This window comes from Leucoraja erinacea, chromosome 2 (genome assembly GCF_028641065.1).
Source record: "Leucoraja erinacea ecotype New England chromosome 2, Leri_hhj_1, whole genome shotgun sequence".
Classification (NCBI taxonomy): Eukaryota; Metazoa; Chordata; class Chondrichthyes; order Rajiformes; family Rajidae; genus Leucoraja; species Leucoraja erinaceus.
This window is the reverse complement of record NC_073378.1, coordinates 29,966,465-29,985,750: the sequence shown is the minus strand read 5'-3', so window position 1 is coordinate 29,985,750 and position 19,286 is coordinate 29,966,465. Positions and strand designations below refer to the sequence as shown.

At 47.9% G+C, this 19,286-nt stretch overlaps 1 protein-coding gene across 4 annotated transcripts in view; it reads right to left on the bottom strand.

The window, feature by feature from the left end:
* The window catches only part of atxn1a (ataxin 1a), a 248,554-nt gene that overhangs the window by 227,906 nt on the left and 1,362 nt on the right, over nucleotides 1-19,286 (bottom strand). The gene's annotated exons all lie outside the window — the stretch shown is intronic.

Sequence of the window (19,286 nt, the reverse complement as noted above, 5' to 3'; positions counted from 1 at the left end):
AGATCCCGGAGAAAACCCGCACAGGTCACGGGGGAGAACGTGCAAACTCCGTGCAGACAGCGCCCGTAGTCAGGATCGAACCCGGGTCTCTGGCGCGGTGAGGCAGCATCTCCACCCCTGTGCTGTCTGTCAGTACAGACTGGGTGGGCCGCAAATCGAAAGCCTAAAGTCTATAAACTTTAAGTCACATTTTAAAGTCCTAAGTTAATATTGCCTAAAACTCCATGTAAATTGGTGTGCAGTTGTTTTTTCAGGTCTAAACCTCTTGTTCAATAAATATAAGTTAAGAGACGGTGAGGCCTCAACTGTAGAGAGAGCGTAGCTTTTGTGTTTCTATGGAAATCCTATCTAATTTTAAACCCTTCACCGTGTGAAAGATTCCTCCTCCAGCGCCCACTATAATTTATTTCCTAGCGTTACGTTCACTGTCACAACAGCACCTGCGGTATGATTAAAAAATGAATCACCGGGCTCGAGTCATTCTCTCTATTAATCCTACAAATTACATGCAATTTATAGTTTGGGAGTTCATAACAAGGGAGTCAAAATCCAAGTCTGCTTTAGCATAGAAGATGCTGGAGAAACTCCACGGGACAGGCCGCATCCCTGGAGAGAAGGAACGGGTGACTTTAGCGATGTGATGCTGGGGCTCTATAAGGCGCTGGTCAGGCCGCATTTGGAGTCTTGTGAGCAGTTTTGGGCACTATATCTGAGGAAGCATGTGCTGGCTCTGGAGAGGGTCCAAAGGAGCTTTTACGAGAATGATCCCAGGAATGCGTAGGTTAACCTGTGATGAGCGTTTGTCGGCACTGGGCCTGTACTCGCTGGAGTTTGGAAATATGATCTTATAGAGGTGTATAAAATCAGGAGAGGAACAGATCGGGGGGGATGCACAGAGTCTCGTGCCCAGATTAGGGAAATCGAGGACCAGAGGACATAGGTTCGAGGTAATAGGAATCTGAGGGGTAACTTTTTCACACAAAAGGTGGTGGGTGTATGGGACGAGCTGCCGGAGGAGGTAGTTGAGGCTGGGACTATCCCAATGTTAGACAGGTACATGGATAGGACAGGTTTGGAGGGATATGGACCAAACGCAGGCAGGTGGGACTAGTGTAGTTGGGACATGTTGGCTGGTCTGGGCAAGTTGGGCCGAAGGGCCTGTTTCCAAACTGTATCACTCCATGACTCTATGATGCAGGGAGCTCATTGAAACGTATAAAATAATGAAAGGCCTAGATAGAGTGGATATGGCGAGGATGTTTCCACTAGTGGGAGAGTCTAGGACTAGATCTCATAGCCTCAAATTTAAAGGACGTTCTTTTAGGAAGGAGATAAGGAGAAATTTATTAGAGGGTAGTGAATCTGTGGAATTCTTTGCCACTGAAGGCTTTGGAGCCCAAGTCAATGATCATTTTTAAAGCAGATAGATAGATTCTTGATTAGTACAGGTGTCAATAGACAATAGGGGCAGGAGTAGGCCATTCGGCCCTTCTAGCCAGCACCGCCATTCAATCTGATCATGGCCAATCATCCCCAATCAGTAATCAGTATCCCGTTCCTGCCTTCTCCCCATATCCCCTGACTCCCCTCTTTAAGAGCCCTATCTAGCTCTCTCTTGAAAGCATCCAGAGAACATGCCTCCACCGCCCTCTAAGGCAGAGAATTCCACAGACTCACCACTCTCTGTGAGAAAAAGTGTTTCCTTGTCTCCGTTCTAAATGGCTTACTCCTTATTCTTAAACTGTGGCCCCTGGTTCTGGACTCCCCCAACATCGGGAACATGTTTCCTGCCTCTAGCGTGTCCAAACCCTTAACAATCTTATATGTCTCTATTAGATCCCCTCTCATCCTTCTAAACTCCAGAGTGAATCCCAGCTGCTCCATTCTCTCAGCATATGACAGTCCCACCATCCCGGGAATTAACCTGGTGAACCTACGCTGCACTCCCTCAATAGCAAGAATGTTCTTCCTCAAATTAGTGGACCAAAACTGCACACAATACTCCAGGTGTGGTCTCACTAGGGCCCTGTACAACTGCAGAAGTGCCTCTTTGCTCCTATACTCGATTCCTCTTGTTATAAAGGCCAACATGCCATTCGCTTTCTTCACTGCCTGCTTTAACTGCATGCTTACTTTCATAGACTGATGTACAAGGACCCCCAGATCCCGTTGTACTTCCCCTTTTCCAAAACGACGCCATTTAGATAGTAATCTGCCTTCCTGTTTTTGCTACCAAAGTGGATGACCTCACATTTATCTGCATTAAACTTCATCTGCCCTGCATCTGCCCACTCCCCCAACCTGTCCAAGTCACCCTGCATTCTCATAGCGTCCTCCTCACAGTTCACACTGCCACCCAGCTTTGTGTCATCTGCAAATTTGCTAATGTTACTTTGAGTAAAGTCCGATCAAGGAAAGTCCGAGGGCCATCGAAGAGGTGTATAGTAGGAAGGGTTGTTGAAGGTTCTAGAAGGAAGGATGCTTGCCTGGTTGAACCGCTCCCTGCTGCCTACAATAGACTTATTAAGGATTTGCAACACAAACAACACTGACACAATGATCCTTCTGTTCGAAGGACATGTGTGAATGTTAAAATAATTCTTGACACCATGTGAAAGGGAGGAATGAATCGATGGAATGTCACTTAGGTCATATGTTCCAGGAGCCGAATGAGGCCATTTGGCCCACCAAGTCTACTCCGCCACTCAATCAATGGCTGATCTATCTGGGGCCACCGTTTAAGAATAAGGGGTAAGCCATTTAGAACGGAGACTTTTTCTCACAGAGAGTTGTGAGTCTGCGGAATTCTCTGCCTCAGAGGGCGGTGGAGGCCAGTTCTCTGGATACTTTCAAGAGAGAGCTAGATAGGGCTCTTAAAGATAGCGGAGTCAGGGGATATGGGGAGAAGGCAGGAACGGGGTACTGATTGGGGATGATCAGCCATGATCACATTGAATGGCGGTGCTGGCTTGAAGGGCCGAATGGTCTACTCCTGCACCTATTATCTACTGTCTATCTCTCCCTCCCAACCCCATTCTCCTGCCTTCTCCCCATAACCCATGACACCCGTACCAATCAAGAAACTCCACCTTAAAAATACCCACTGACTTGGCCTCCACAGCCTAATGTGGCAATGAATTCCACAGGTTCACCACCCTCTGACCAAAGAAATGCATCCTCAAGTCCTTTCTACAGGTACATCCTTTAATTCTGAGGCTGTGCCCTCTGGTCCTAGACTCTCCCACCAGTGGAAACATCCTCACCATATCCATGCTATCCAGGCCTTTCGCCATTCGGTAAGTTTCCGTGAGGAATGTGAAAAGGGGGCAGCCATGATTGAGGGATCTCGGGAGAGAGAGCTAGGGAAATAGGCAGCAGTAGATGGAAGAATGGCCACAAACAGGTTACATGAATGAGGAATGCATCTGTGTATATGTGTATTGGTGAGTACGTGTGTATATATACACACACTGAACTTTTTTTCTTGTTTATTATATCGATTCCAGTGCACTGTGTTTACATATTCTGTTGTGCTGTTGCAAGTAAGAACTGAATTGTTCTTTATAATATCTATATAATTAAAAGTCTCATCTTGACCACTTCCTGTTTGCACTGTACTTCAATTTTAGAAAAAAACGCTACCACATATGGCTGTGATTTTTTGGCCATCCTCCTCCTGTCAATCACTTCCGGTGGGAGGGTGGAGGGACTATAAATCCCGGAAGTGTGGGCATGGCTCAGTCTGTCTGCAAGATGGCGAGGGAGAGGTCACGACTCTGTCTGAGCTGGGAAACTACAGAATACTGTGAGTACGCAATGTACTTGAATAAATGATTTGATAGCCCTTTAATGAAAATGAAATGAGATGTTTGGCCTGCCCTGTGCTTGAAAGTGCAATGGCAATGGAAGTTAAGTGAAAATGGAGTGAGCTATTCGGCCTGCCCTGTGCTTGAAACAGCAATGCAATTGGAAATGAAATGAGTTGTTTGGCCTGCCTGAAACCACTAATTTCGGCCCACAAGGCCCCTATTAGCCGAGAAACCAGCCCAAGAATCCATTCGGCCCACAACACCCATACTAGTGCTCCAGACAGCCCACACCCCCCCCCCCCTGGCCAGCAATATTGGAATTGGTGGAGAGGTGGAATATTGCGTTGGGGGACCAGCCCTCCCGTGTGAACCTAGGACCCAACGGGTTCCACCTAGTCCAGTATGACAATAAAATACTCTTGACTCTTGACTGACCAACGTTTCTTTGGTCAGAGGGTGGTGAATCTGTGGAATTCTTTGCCACAGACAGCTGTGGAGGCAGATATTTTTTAGGCAGTGACAGAGAGATTCTTGATTAGTACGGGTGTCAGGGGTTATGGGGACAAGGCAGGAGAATGGGGTTTGAAGGGAGAGATATATCAGCCATGATTGAATGGCGGAGTAGACTTGATGGGCCGAATGGCCTAATTCTGCTCCTATCACAGGTAAACATATGAACATGCCACTGTCCGCCCTCTCTGTCCCACTGTCTATCCTCTCTATGTTATGTCTACACTAACTTTGCCAGTATTAACCCTACCTTTAATTTAGTTTAGTTTAGAAATACAGCTCCGAAACAGCCCCTTCGGCCCATCGACTCCATACCAACCAGTGATCCCCGCACACTAACACTCTCCTACACACACTAGGTACAATTTACAATTTTTACCAAAGCCAATTAACCTGCAAACCTGAACGTCTTTAGAGTATGGCAGGAAACGTGAGCACCCAGAGAAAACCCACGCAGTTAGTCATAGACAATATACAATAGGTGCAGGAGTAGGCCATTCGGCCCTTCAAGCCAGCACCGCCATTCAATGTGATCATGGCTGATCATCCCCAATCAGTACCCCGTTCCTGCCTTCTCCCCATATCCCCAGACTCTGCTATCTTTAAGAGCCCTATCTAGTTCTCTCTTGGAAGTATCCAGAGAACCGGCCTCCACCGCCCTCTGAGGCAGAGAAGTCCACAGACTCACTACTCTCTGTGAGAAAAGTGTTTCCTCGTCTCCGTTCTAAATGGCTTACCCCTTATTCTTAAACAGTGGCCCCTGGTTCTGGACTCCCCCAACATCGGGAACATGTTTTCTGCCTCTAGAGTGTCCAAGCCCATAATAATCTTATATGTTTCAATAAGATATCCTCTCATCCTTCTAAACTCCAGAGTGTACAAGCCCAGCCGCTCCATTCCCTCAGCTTATGTCAATCCCGCCATCCCGGGAATTAACCTTGTAAACCTAAGCTGCATTCCCTCAATAGCAAGAATGTCCTTCCTCAAATTAGGTCTTGCTGTTACTGAATGCAAAAAAAGTATTTCACTCCACCCGGGTACAGGTGATAACAAAGAAACCATGGAAGCATTAATATCTCGCATGTGAATCATTCACTCTCAGTTACCTGGTCTATTTGCAAACGGACTAATGATTAACCAAAGCTGGACCTAACGCAGTGAGTCATTGATAAATACAGCATGGAAACAGGCCCTTCGGCCCACCGAGACCATGCCAACCATCAACCTCTTTATATCAAACCTATACCAATCAACACTCTTCAATCTATCAATCTGAAGAAGGGCCCGACCCAAAATGTCACCTATCCATGTTCTCCACAGATGCTGCCTGACCTGCTGAGTTACTCCAGCACTCTGTGAAACGTCACCTATCCATGTTCTCCACAGATGCTGCCTGACCCGCTGAGTTACTCCAGCGGTTTGTGTCTTTTTTTCTACGACTAATCCAACTTTATTCCTTCCTTGTAATAACAAGGAACTGGAGATGCTGGTTTATACCAAAGCTAGGCCGACATGGTGACGCAGCGGTAGAGCTGCTGCCTCCCAGCGCCAGAGACACGGGCGCTGTCTGTACGGAGATTGTACGTTCTCCCTGTGACCTGCGTGGGTTTTCTCTGGGTGCTCCGGTTTCCTGCCACACTCCAAAGACGTGCAGGTTTGAAGGTTCATTGAGCTTCTGTAAAATTGTAAATTGTCCCTAGTGTTGCTGAACGGGATGATCGTTGGTCGTCATGGACTCGGTGGGCTAAAGGGCCTGTTTCCGTGCTGAATCGCCAAGTCTAGCGGGGTTAGCAGGGAAAGATAGATCAGCCATGATCGAATGGCCTAATTCTGCCCCTATGACTGTCATATGCTGAGAGAATGGAGCAGCTGGGCTTGTACACGCTGGAGTTTAGAAGGATGTGAGGATATCTCAATGAAACATATAAGATTGTTAAGGGCTTGGACACGCTAGAGGCAGGAAACATGTTCCCGATGTTGGGGGAGTCCAGAACCAGGGGCCACAGTTTAAGAATAAGGAGTAAGCCATTTTGAATGGAAACGAGGAAACACTTTTTCTCACAGAGAGTGGTGAGTCTGTGGAATTCTCTGCCTCAGAGGGCGGTGGAGGCAGGTTCTCTGGATGTTTTCAAGAGAGAGCTAGATAGGGCTCTTAAAAATAGCGGAGTCAGGGGATATGGGGAGAAGGCAGGAACAGGGTACTGATTGGGGATGATCAGCCATGATCACAGTAAATGGTGATACTGGCTTGAAGGGCCGAATGGTCTACTCCTGCACCTATTGTCTGTTGTCTATTGTCTACTCATATCCTTGTGACTGGTTCTGCAAAACCTACAATGTCTGGTCCTGATAACAATTACAGCACGGAAACAGGCCATCTCGGCGCTTCAAGTGACGAATACTTTTTTTTTCTCTTCCTTTTTTCCCCTAGTCCCATCTACCTGCACTCAGACCATAAACCTCCATTCCTTTCCCGTCCATGTACCTTGCTCTCATTTCATCAGCAGCCCATTCTGAACACACATCTCACGGCTTTGATATCTATGAAAATATTAAACACACCGAATACCAAATCCAATGAAGATAATATTTCATACTGCATTAGGCTTTGATCAGTTGATCAGTGAAAGATCTATCGGAGTCTGAAGTCTGAAGTCTGAATCACCAGTCTGGCCTCGACCCGAAACGTCACCCGTTCCTTCTCTCCAGAGATGCAACCTGTACCGCTGAGTTACTCCAGCATTTTGTGTCTACCTTCGTTTTAAACCAGCATCTGCAGTTCTTTCCGACACAAAGCTTTATAGGACTTTGGTTTGGCTGCATGTGGAGTATTGCATGCACCGTTGAACTACTATCCACCTCATCGCAGATCATAGAAACATAGAAATACATAGATACATAGAAAATATGTGCAGGAGTAGCCCATTTGGCCCTTCGAGCCTGCACCACCATTCAATATGATCACGGCTGATCATCCAACTCAGTATCCTGTACCCGCCTTCTCTCCATACCCCCATCCTCGGACCTTATGGCTTTACCGAGCCAATTAACCTACAAACCTGCACATCTTTGGAGCATTGGAGGAAACCGTAGACCTCGGAGAAAACCCACGCAAGTCACGGGGAGAGCGTACAAACTCCATACAGACAGCACCCGTAGTCAGGGTCACACCAGGGTGTTCTGGCGCTGTGAGGCAGCACCTGTACCGCTACACCACCGTGCCGCCCCATAAGATCATGTCAGTAGAATGAGGCCATTCGGCCCCTCATGTCTACTCCGCCGTTCAATCACGGCTGATCTATCTCTCCCTCCTCACCCCATTCTCCTGCCTTCTCCCCATAGCCTCTGACACCCACACTAATCATGAATCTATCTACCTCCATTGACTTGGAGATATCCATTGTACTAATCAAGAATCTATCTATATCAATTGACTGGGCCTCCACAGCCTTCTGTGGCAAAGAATTCCACAGATTCACCACCCTCTGACTAAAGAAATTCCACCTCATCTCCTTTCTAAAAGAACGTCCTTTACAATAGACAATAGACAATAGCTGCAGGATGCCTCGAGCCAGCACCGCCATTCAATGTGATCATAGCTGATCATCCACAATCAGTACCCCGTTCCTGCCTTCTCCCCATATCCCTTGACTCCGCTATCTTTAAGAGCCCTATCTAGCTCTCTCTGAGGCTATGGCCTCTGGCCCCATTTGTTACCAGATTGTTGAAAGGTCCTCATAACTACCACCCCATCCTCTCCCCTCTGCCCCACCTAGACTCCCACCTATTTCTCCCCTCCCACCCACATTCCTTCCTCTGGATTCACAATTCACAACTCTTCAACCCCTTTGTCTCACACATAGGTTTACTTCCTGGCTTTCCCTTGTGGCAAACGCTATTCCCTTTATTGTGTACCCGTACACTGCGAATGACTCGATTGTAATCGTGCATTGTCTTCCCGCTGCCTGGTTTGCAGAAGCTAGTCACTGTAACCTCTGACACCCGTACTAATCTAAATCCCTGCCCCCTGCACCAGTTCCTCAGCCACACGTTCAGGTCCTGTATCTCCCTGTTCCTGCTCTCGCCAGCACGAGGAACTGGAAGCAAACCGGAGATAACAACCCTGGAGGTCCTGCTTTTCAGCATTTTTCCGAGCTCTCTAAAGTCACGCTGCAGAATATTCATCCCCTTCTTTCCGACATCGTTTGTGCCGACATGCACTACCACTTCCGGATGTTCACCTTCGCCCCTGAGGATTTTCTGCACTCTGTCCGTGACATCCTGTATCCTGGCACCAGGAAGGCATCACACCTTCGTCGAATCCCGTCTGTTGCCGCAGAAACCCCTGTCCGTACCTCTCACAATGGAGTCTCCCACTACAATGGCGTTGCCTGACGTTGGCCTCTTTGGTTTTGGCTCAACAGCCCTATTTGCTTCACAAGCCAGTCCTACCAGTCAGTGTAATAACGTCTTCTGTCCCAACAGCTTCTAAGCGGATGAACCTGTTCACAAGAGGTACAACACCCGGGGACATTTGCATTCCATGTTTCCCTCCCTTTCTCACCGTCTCCCACCTTCTCTCTTCCAGTACCTTAGGTGTAACAATCTTACTGTAGGACTTGTCGAGGAACGACTCAGTTTCTCGGACGAACCTGAGGTCATCCACTTGCTTCTTCAGTTCCCCAACACAGTCCTTCAGGAGCTCTACCTGGATGCACTTCTCGCATTTGTAGCAGCCAGAGGCACCAGCAGTGTCTTTGACTTCCCACATACTGCAAGCAGCTTGCCTGACATCAGCTTGCCTGACATCTCCTTCTTTCGTCTCTCCCTCTCCAGCATTTTGCATAGCCTCCTCTCCTCAGCCTCCTCTCCTCAGCCTCCTCACCGAAGACTCTCAAGCCAAAGACTCTCAAGCCAAAGACTCTCAAGCCAAAGACTCTCAAGCCAAAGACTCTCAAGCCAGAGACGCACACTTTTCTCACAGGGCACTTCCCTCACTGCCGCACCATAAGAGCCGTCTTGCTTATATTGACAGATAAATTGCCTAATTTACCAATTTACAAAGCAAATTCCTCAGTTTTAAACTGTTTTCCCCCTCTGACTCACTTCAAACTCTCCTCCCACTAAGGGCTAGAGCCAATCAGTGTTTTCTCCTGCTTCTCTTTGTTGCTGTTGTTTCAAAATCCACGTGAGCTCTGAGTAAAGTCTGTCTGTGCTTTGCCTCTCCTGTTCAACTGTTTTCCCCCTCTGACTCACTTCTAACTCTTCTCCCACTCGACAGGAAATGCAAGGAATAGATAGATTAGTTGATTGTCAGGTGTTCTCTCCCCATAAGTTCATGTGATAGGAGCGATACTGCAAATGCGATCTGACCAGAGTCTCATAAAGCCTCAGCATCATATCCCTGATCCCTCCAGCACATTGAGTTTTTTTTCCCTCATACACTAAGGATGTATTTCTGATCTTCCAACCTACCTTGTTAAAGGTGTTTGCACTTTTTTCTATCTGCACTTTCTCCGCAGCTGCAACACTACACTCCTCACTCTGCTTCCTTTCACCTTTTTCCATGACCTTTTGTGCTCATGTGTGGATTGACTGTAATCACATGATTGTGGTGTGGTCGACCTGGTTAACTGTACTCAAGACAATAATAAACCAGGAAGGTCGACACAAAATGCTAGAGAAACTCAGCGGGACAGGCAGCATCTCTGTCCATTTTAGTTTATTGTCACCTATCCCGAGGTATAGTGGAAAGTTTTTTGTAGTGTGTTAACCAGTCAGCGGAAAGACAATACATGATTACAATTGATCCATTTACAGTGATAAGGGAATAATATTTAGTGCGTGTCAAAGCCAGCAAAGTCCGATCAATGATAGTCCGAGGGTCACCATTGAGGTAGTGGTAGTGAACATATATTCTCCCCGTGACCGTGTGGGTTTTCTCCGGGTGCTCCGGTTTGCTCCCACATTCCCAAGATGTACAGGTGTAGGTTAATTGGCTTCATTAAAATTGGACATTTTCTCTGGTGTGTAGGATAGTGCTCGTGTACCAATCGATAGTCGGCGAGGACTCGATGGGCCGAAGGGCCTGTTTCTGGGCTATATCTTTAAACTAAACTAAACTATTTACAATAATGGCAGGATTTAACAGGTTATGCAAGTAATGAGTTTGCCTTCCAATAGATAATTCCAACCAGAGAAACATCATTTAAAAATGGGATTGATACCAGATAGATAATAGTTTAGTTTTAATTGAGTTTAGAGATACAGCACGGAAACAGGCCCCTCAGCCTACCAGCGACACCCGCACATTAGTGCTACCCTGCACACACTAGGGACAATTTACAGTTACACCAAGCCAAGTAACTTCCAAACATGTACGGCTTCGGAGTGTGGGAGGAAACCGAAGCACCCGGAGAAAAAAACGTCCAAACTCAATAAAAACAGCACCTGTAGTCAGGATCGAACCTGGGTCTCTGGCGCCGTGAGGCCGCAACTCTACTGATGTTTTCAAGAGAGAGTGACTCTACTTCCTGAGAAGATTACGGAGATTCGGCATGTCGAACAGGATTCTCCTAAACTTCTACAGGTGCACTATAGAGAGCATGCTGACTGGTCGCATCGTGGCCTGGTTCAGCAACTTGAACATCGAAGAGCGAAAAAGACTACAAAATGTTGTGACCACTGCCCAGTCCATCACCGGCTCTGACCTCCCCACCGTCGAAGGGATCTATCGTAGTCGCTTCCTCAAAAAGGCAGCCGACATCATCAAGGACCCACACCATCCTGGCCACACACTCATCTCTCCGCTACCATCAGGAAGAAAGTACAGGAGCCTGAAGACTGCAACGTCCATGTTCAGGAACAGCTTCTTCCCCACAGCCATCAGGCTATTAAACACAACAAATAAGCTCTGAGCTCTGAACTGCAAAATACTATATTCATTATTTGTTATTTGCACGATATTTGTTAATTTATTGAACTTTTTCTTTTTTTTTCCAGTTATATACAATGTTTACATATTAACTTATTCTGTTGTGCTGTAGCAAGTAAGAATTTCATCGTCCCATCCGGGACATATGACAATAAAACACTCTTGACTCTTGATGTAGCTCTTAGCGCTAACAGAATCAAGGGATATGGGGAGAAAGCAGGAATGGGGTACTGATTTTGGATGATCAGCCATGATCACATTGAATGGCGGTGCTGGCTCGAAGGGCCGAATGGCCTACTCCTGCACCTTTTGTCTATATATCTATGTTTCCACCATGCACCACTCTGACTTCTTAAACCTGATCTATTGGGAGAACGCAAATCGCCCTGAGCTGCAAGTCTGGAGATCCGTTTAAGTCGTCAGAGTCAGAGGCTGTGACATTCTCGGGAGTTGAGCAAGGATGTGAAGAAGGTGCAGAGAAGAGGGGATGAAAGGACTGTGTGAACAACAGGTCAGGGAACAGAAATGACTCAGCTTCACTCTGCCGGCTATACACGGTGGACAAAATGGCCGCCGCTGTTGTTTACATAACAGTGGCCACTGCAAAACAGCTCCGTGCACGGAATCCTGCAGAGAGATGCCATGCCGAGATCTCTTCAGGAATAACATTAAAACCCGACACAGCTAATCCCAGACAAAATGTAGGAAGGAACGCCAGCGATGATGCCTGTCCCGCTGAGTTACGGCAGCATTTTTTGTCTATCCACAGCTAAATCCTAAATTTGGCTCTGGTCTTCAGCACGCAGGTCTGTAGAAGGGCCCAGACCTTGAATAGTCACCCCCTCTTCTCTTCTCCCCGCTCCCATCCAGGCAGCTGGTACAGAAGTGTGAAAACGCACATCTCCAGATTCAGGGACAGTTTCTTCCCGGCTGTTGTCAGGAAAGTGAACCATCCTACCACCAACTAGAGAACGGTCCTGAGCTACTGTCTACCTCACTGGAGACCCAAGGACTATCTTCAATCGGACTTTACCTTGCACTAAATGCCATTCCCTTCATCATGTGTCTAAACACAGTAAATGGCTCGATTGTAATCATGTATTGTCTTTCCGCTGACTGGATAGCATGCAACAAAAGCTTTTCACTATAGCTCGGTACATGTGACAATAAACTAAAGTAAATCTTTGAATACAGAGAATATTTTGCAGCATTCAATGAAGCAGGTGAAGACCAAAGTCTGAAGAAGGGTCTTGACCCGAAACGTCACCCATTCCTTCTCTCCAGAGATGCTGCTTGTCCCGCTGAGTTACTCCAGCATTTTGTGTCTATCTTCAGTTTAAACCAGCATCTGCAGTTCCATCCTATATCCCGAGCCATACTGAACTGGACTCAACCAGGAAAATGAAGAGTATTCCTCAAATCCCAGACTGGAGCCTTAGAGTGAAACAGTGTGGGAACTTTCTGCCCAACTTGCCCACACATGTCCCAGCTACACTAGTCCCACCTGCCCGTATTTGGCCCATATCCCTCCAAACCTGTCCTATACATGTACCTGTCGAACTGTTTCTTAAATGTTGTGATAGTCCCAGCCTCAACTACCTCCTCTGGCAGCTTGTTCCATACACCCACCACCGTTGCTCTTCAGATTCCTATTAAATCTTTTCCCCTCCACTTTAAACCCATGTCCTCTGGTCCTCGATTCCCCTACTCTGGGCAAGAGACTCTGTGCGTCTACCCGACCTATTCCTCTCATGATTTTATACACCTCTATAAGATCACCCCTCATCCTCCTGTGCTCCAAGGAATAGAGACCCAGCCTACTCAACCTCTCCCTGTAGCTCACACCCTCGAGTCCTGGTAACATCCTCGTAAATCTTCTCTGCACCCTTTCCAGCTTGACAACATCTTTCCAATAACATGGTGCCCAGACTTGTTGATGGTAGAGAGGGTTTGGGACAATGAGGTGAAGTCATTTGGTACAATAATCCCTAATCTGTTCTTTAGTCACAATATTTACATGCCCACTTAATTTACAGGGCATTAGGTTTGTTAAAGAAGGAGTCTAGTTCACAATTTTACATTCACAAGTTACAGGAGTAGAATTAGGCCATTCGGCCCATCAAGTCTATTCAATCATGGCTGATCTCTGCCTCCTCATCCCATTCTCCTGCCTTCTCCCCATAACCCTCAACACCCGTTCTCGTCAAGAACTTGTGTAAGAAGGAACTGCAGATGTTCTGCTCCACTTTAAACCAAAGTTCTAATCAAGAACCTGTTTAACTCTGCCTTAAAAATATCCACTGACTTGGCCTCCATAGCCCTCTGTGGCAATGAGTTCCACAGATTAACTACCCTCTGACTAAAGAAGTTCCTTCTCACCTCCTTTCTGAAAGAGCGCCCTTTAATTCTGTTCAGAGATACAGGGTGGTAAAAGGGCCTTCGGCCCACCGAGCCCATGCCAACCACCAATCAGCCCATGCAGTAGTTCTGTCCTACGATTTACAGAAGCCAATTAACCTACAAATCTGCACGTCTTTGGAGTGTGGGAGTAAACTTGTTTAAGGATAAAGGGGAAATCCTTTAGGACTGAGATGAGAAAAACATTTTTCACACAGAGAGTGGTGAATCTCTGGAACTCTCTGCCACAGAAGGTAGTTGAGGCCAGTTCATTGGTTATATTTAAGAGGGAGTTAGATGTGGCCCTTGTGGCTAAAGGGATCAGGGGAAAAAACTAGGGAAACGAGAGGGTATGGAGAGAAGGCAGGTACAGGATACTGAGTTGGATGATCAGCCATGATCATATTGAATGGCCAAAATGGCCAAATTGCCTACTCCTGCACCTATTTTCTATGTTTCTAACCCTTGACACCCGTTCTAATCAAGAATTTGTCTATCTCTGCTTAATAATATCCACTGACTTGGCCTCCACAGCCCTCTGTGGCAATGAGCTCCACAGATTCTGTGTTTGTGCTTTTTTTTAAATTCTATTTTATTTTTTTAATATGTTTTAATATTCATTGTTTATTTATTTATTTTTATTTATTTATTTATTTATTTTTATGATACTGGCTGTAAAGGGAAATTCATTTTGTTGTCCCTAATTGAGACAATGACAATAAATTTGAATACAATACAATACAATTCACTACCCTCTGACCAAAGAATTTCCTCCTCCTTTCTAAAAGAGCGCCCTTTAATTGTGAGGCCGTGACCTCTGGTCCTAGACTCTCCCACCAGTGGAAACATCCTCTCCACATCCACTCTATCTATGCCTTTCATTAATCTGTAAGTTTCAATGAGGTCCCCCCTCAACCATTCTAAACTCCAGCGAGTACAGGCCCATTGCTGTGACAGGGTTTTCCTGTTTCCCCAAATACATCCCAAGGAATATTAGCACGACCTTCCCAAAGGCATCTGGAGGCAATATCAGGACCAAGCTCGAGTTCCCAGCGGACCACACAAACACCAGTCGTTGTGGCAATCCTTGCATTCTGTAGCAGGTTACACGGGGGTCAGGGGTTGCGGGGTGAAGGCAGGAGAATGGGATCTTGGGGAAGAGATAGATCAGCCATGATTGAATGGCAGAGTAGACTTGATGGGCCGAATGGCCTAATTCCACTTAGGAAGACTTAGGAAGACTGGCAATACCGCATCCCGTGCGGAACGTTATGAGAGGCACAGACAGGGTAGACAGTCAGAACATTAATCCAAGGGTGGAAACATCCGACACTAGAGGGCGCAGCTTTAAGGTGAGAGGGGCAAAGTTTAAAGGAGATGTGCGGGGCAGGTTTTTTTTACACAGAGGGTGGTGGGTGCCTGGAACGCGCTGCCAGGGGTGGTGGTTGAAGCGATCTTTTAATTTATCTCCATCTATCTATCACAATCTGTATTTATCTATCACTATCTACTCTCTATTTTCTCTCTCCCTCTTTCCCTCTCTCTCTCTCCTTCTCCCCCCCTCTCTCTCTCTCCTTCTCCCCCCTCTCTCTCTCTCCTTCTCCCCCTCTCTCTCTCTCTCTTCTCCCCCTCTCTCTCCTCCTCTCTCTCTACCTCTCCCTCTCCCTCTCTCTCCCTCTCTCTCTCTCTCTCTCTCTCTCTCTCTCCCCTCTCTCTCCCTCCCCCTCTCTCTCTCTCCTCTCCCTCTCTCTCTCTCTCCTCCCTCCCTCTTCTCCCTCTCTCCCTCCCCTCTATCTCCCTCTCTAGCCCTACGCCTCGCTCTCCCCCCCTCTCTCTCACCCTCTCCCCCCTCTCCCCTCTCCCCCTCCCCCTCCCCTCCTCCCCCTCTCTCTGGAGCACGCTGCCAGGAGTGTTGGTGGAGGCAGATATGATAGTGCCATTTAAGAGGTATATGGATAGACACATGGATATGCATAAAATGGAGGGATATGAATCACGTAGAGGGAGATGGGATAGTATTGGCATCTTGTTCAGCACAGCATTCGTGGGCTGAAGGGCCTGTCCCTCTGCTGTACAGTTCTATGTTCTATCTGACAGAGTCCATCCATTCTATGCTCGCTTTGAACAGAAGATCATAAGGTCATAAGTGATAGTATCAGAATTAGGCCATTCGGCCCATCAAGTCTACTCCGCCATTCAATCATGGCTGATATATCTCTTCCTCCTAACCCCATTCTCCTGCCTTCTCACCGTAACCCCTGACACCCGCACTAAAGAAGGATCTATCTATCTCTGCCTTAAATATCTCCACTGACACTGTGGCCACCACAGCCGACTGTGGCAAAGAATTCTACAAGATTAGTGGAATGACATCATCCATCTTGGGTGCACTGGTAACCATGGTTACCGGGGCACACTCAGTGTGTCAGGCAGCATCTCTGGAGAGTCATAGAGTGATACAGTGTGGAAACAGGCCCTTCGGCCCAACTTGCCCACACTGGCCAACATATCCCAGCTACACTAGTCCCACCTGCCTGCATTTGGCCCATATCCCTCCAAACCTGTCCTATCCATGTACCTGTCTAACTGTTTCTTAAACGTTGCAATAGTCCCAGCCTCAACTACCTCCTCTGGCAGCTCGTTCAATACACCCACCACCCCTTGTATAAAAAAGTTACCCCTCAGATTCCTATTAAATCACCTTAAACTTACGTCCTCTGGTCCTCGATTCCCCAACTCTGGGCAAGAGACTCTAGTGCATCTACCCAATCTATTCCTCTCATGATTTTGTACTCCTCTATAAGATCACACCTCATCCTCCTGCGCTCCAAGGAATGGAGTCCCAGCCTGCCCAACCTCTCCCTGTAGCTCACACCCTCGAGTCCTGGCAACATCCTAATATGTCACACTGCACGGTGGCGCAGCGGTAGAGTCGCTGCCTCACAGCTCCAGAGACCCAGGTTCGATCCCGACTACGGGTGCTGTCTGTACGGAGTTTGTACGTTCTCCCCATGACCTGCGTGGGTTTTCTCCCTAATGTGCGTAGGATAGTGTTAGCGTGCGGGGATCGCTGGTTGGTGCTGGCCCGGTGGGCTGATGGGCCTGGTTCCACGCTGTATCTCTAAAACTAAACTACTATTGCATGGGAAGCCGTAATGTGAACATTTAATTTTGTTTTGTATATATATTTATTAAAAATTCTGTTAATTTTTGTTAATTAAAGTTAATTTTTGGAAATTTATAAACAAAATCATTTAAAAAGGGAAAGATATCCCACAGAGCCAGAAAATAACACATGCCTTTCCGTCTCTGGAGAGAAGGAATGGGCGACGTTTCGGGTCGGGACCCTTCTTCAGACTTGAGAGTCAGGAGAGTGGGAGGAGCAGAGATATGTAAGGGTAAGGTGTGAAAACGAGGGATCAAAGGGGGACAGAGTTCTAGGCAACTAGACAATAGGTGCAGGAGTAGGTCATTCGGCCCTTCGAGCCAGCACCTCCATTCAATGTGATCATGGCTGATCACAAATGTAGAATGTACCAACATGCCAATGTAAGTAGGTTTATTGGCCAAGTATTCACATACAAGGAATTTGCCTTGGTGCTGCGCCCACAAGTAACAACATGACATACAGTGACTGTTGCGAACGACTCAGAAACCACTAAACATTGATAATAATAAAACATTAATGGTAAAACACCATTGATCAAGCATGTGAACCAACAAAATACCAGATCAAAGGGAGGCTACAGATTTTTGGCTGTTGAGTAGAGCAACTACTCGTGGATAAAAACTGCTTTTATGTCTGGCTGTGGCAGCTTGTAGCAGTCTGAAGAAGGGTCTCGACCCGAAACGTCACCCAGTCCTTCCCCCCAGAGCTGCTGCCTGTCCCGCTGAGTTACTCTAGCATTTTGTGTCTGTCTTCAGAGTGGATTGTTGTTAGCGGAGGGGAAGGAACATCGGGATGTCCTCAGGTCATGTAGGACACAGTGGGATAGAGAGTGTAGGCTGGGACATACAGTGGCATAAGATCACAAGTGACAGGAGCTGAATTAGGCCATTCGGCCCATCAAGTCTACTCTGCCATTTAATCATGGCTGATCTATCTCTCCCTCCTAACCCCATTCTCCTGCCTTCTCCCCATAACCTCTGACACCCGTAATCAGGAGGAGTGTGAAACTAGGGTGGGGGAGGGACGGAGAGAGAGGGAAAGCAAGAGTTACTTGAAGTGAGAGAAGTCAATGCTCAGACCTCTGGTTCATACCGCTGGGGTGTAAGCTGCCCAAAGTGAAATACGAGACGCTGTTCCTCCAATTTGCGCTGGGCCTCACTCTGACAGTGGAAGAGGTGTGTTTTATTGCAGCAGGCCAGCACGACGCCGCCTTTACTGCGAGTACTCTCGCCCCATTCATGTTTTAACACTCCCTCACCATCACACTCTATACACACACACACACACACTGACACCTTCAACACAGGCACTGCATTGGGAGGATCTGGTCCAGCTACAAGGGGACAGACAGCTGGATTTCACCCCCACCTACCCACCCCCTCCTCTCCTTCACTCCCCCACTCTCCACCTACCCCTCACTTTCACCCCCCCCCCCCCTCCCCACCCCATCACTCTCCTCTCCTCCCCTCACTCTTCCCCATGCTTCCCCACACTTCCCCCTTTACTTCCCCTCAATCTTCTCCCCTCTCCCTCTCCCCTTCACTCTCCTCCTCCTCCCCTCACTCTCCTCCTCCCCCTCACCCCTCCCCTCCCCTCCCCCCCTCACCCCTTCCCCTCCCCTCACCCCTTCCCCTCCCCTCACCCCTTCCCCTCACCTCACCCCTCCCCCACACTTCCCCCTTTTACTTCAATCTTCCTCCCTCTCCCCTCCCCCTCCCCTCTATCACTCTCCTCCTCCCCTCCTCCCTCCCCTCACTTCCCCATGCCCCCCCCCTCCATTCTCTCACTTGCCCTTTTCCTTCAATCATCTCCCCTCTCCCTCCTGCCTCTCTCTCACTCTCTACCCCTCCTCCAGCTTTCCTCCAGCTTTCTCTCCCTCTCTGCCATCATTGTCAGGGTCACCCCGGGGTGAGTGCCGGCGGCCACATTGGGCCCAGTGCAACTGCAGAGCCCACAGCAGGGGGAGAGGGGGAGAGAGAGTGGGAAGGGAGGGGGGGGGGGATAGAGAGGGAGGAGAGGGAGAGAGAGAAAGAGAGAGGGAGGAGAGAGAGATGGAGAGAGAGAAATGGAGGGAGAGGGAGAGAGAGAAAAAGAGAGGGGGGGAGAGAGAGAGAAGAGGCGGACAGAGAGAGATAGAGAGAGAGAGACAAACAGACAGACAGAGAGATAGATAGTGAGTGAGAGAGAGAGACAGAGGGAAAGAGCGAGAGAGAGAGTGATAGATAGCGAGACAAACAGATACAGAGAAAGAGAGAGGGGTGGAGAGAGAGAAAGAGAGGGGGAGAGAGAGAGAGAGGAGAGAGAGAGAGAGAGAGGGAGGGAGGGAGGGAAGAGAAGAGGGAGAGAGAGAGGGAGGGGGGAAGAGTGAGAAAGAGAGAGGGAGGGAGGATGGGAGAGAGGGAAGAGAAGAGGGGGAGAGAGAGGGAGGGGGAAGAGTGAGAAAGAGGGAGGGAGAGGAGGGAGAGAG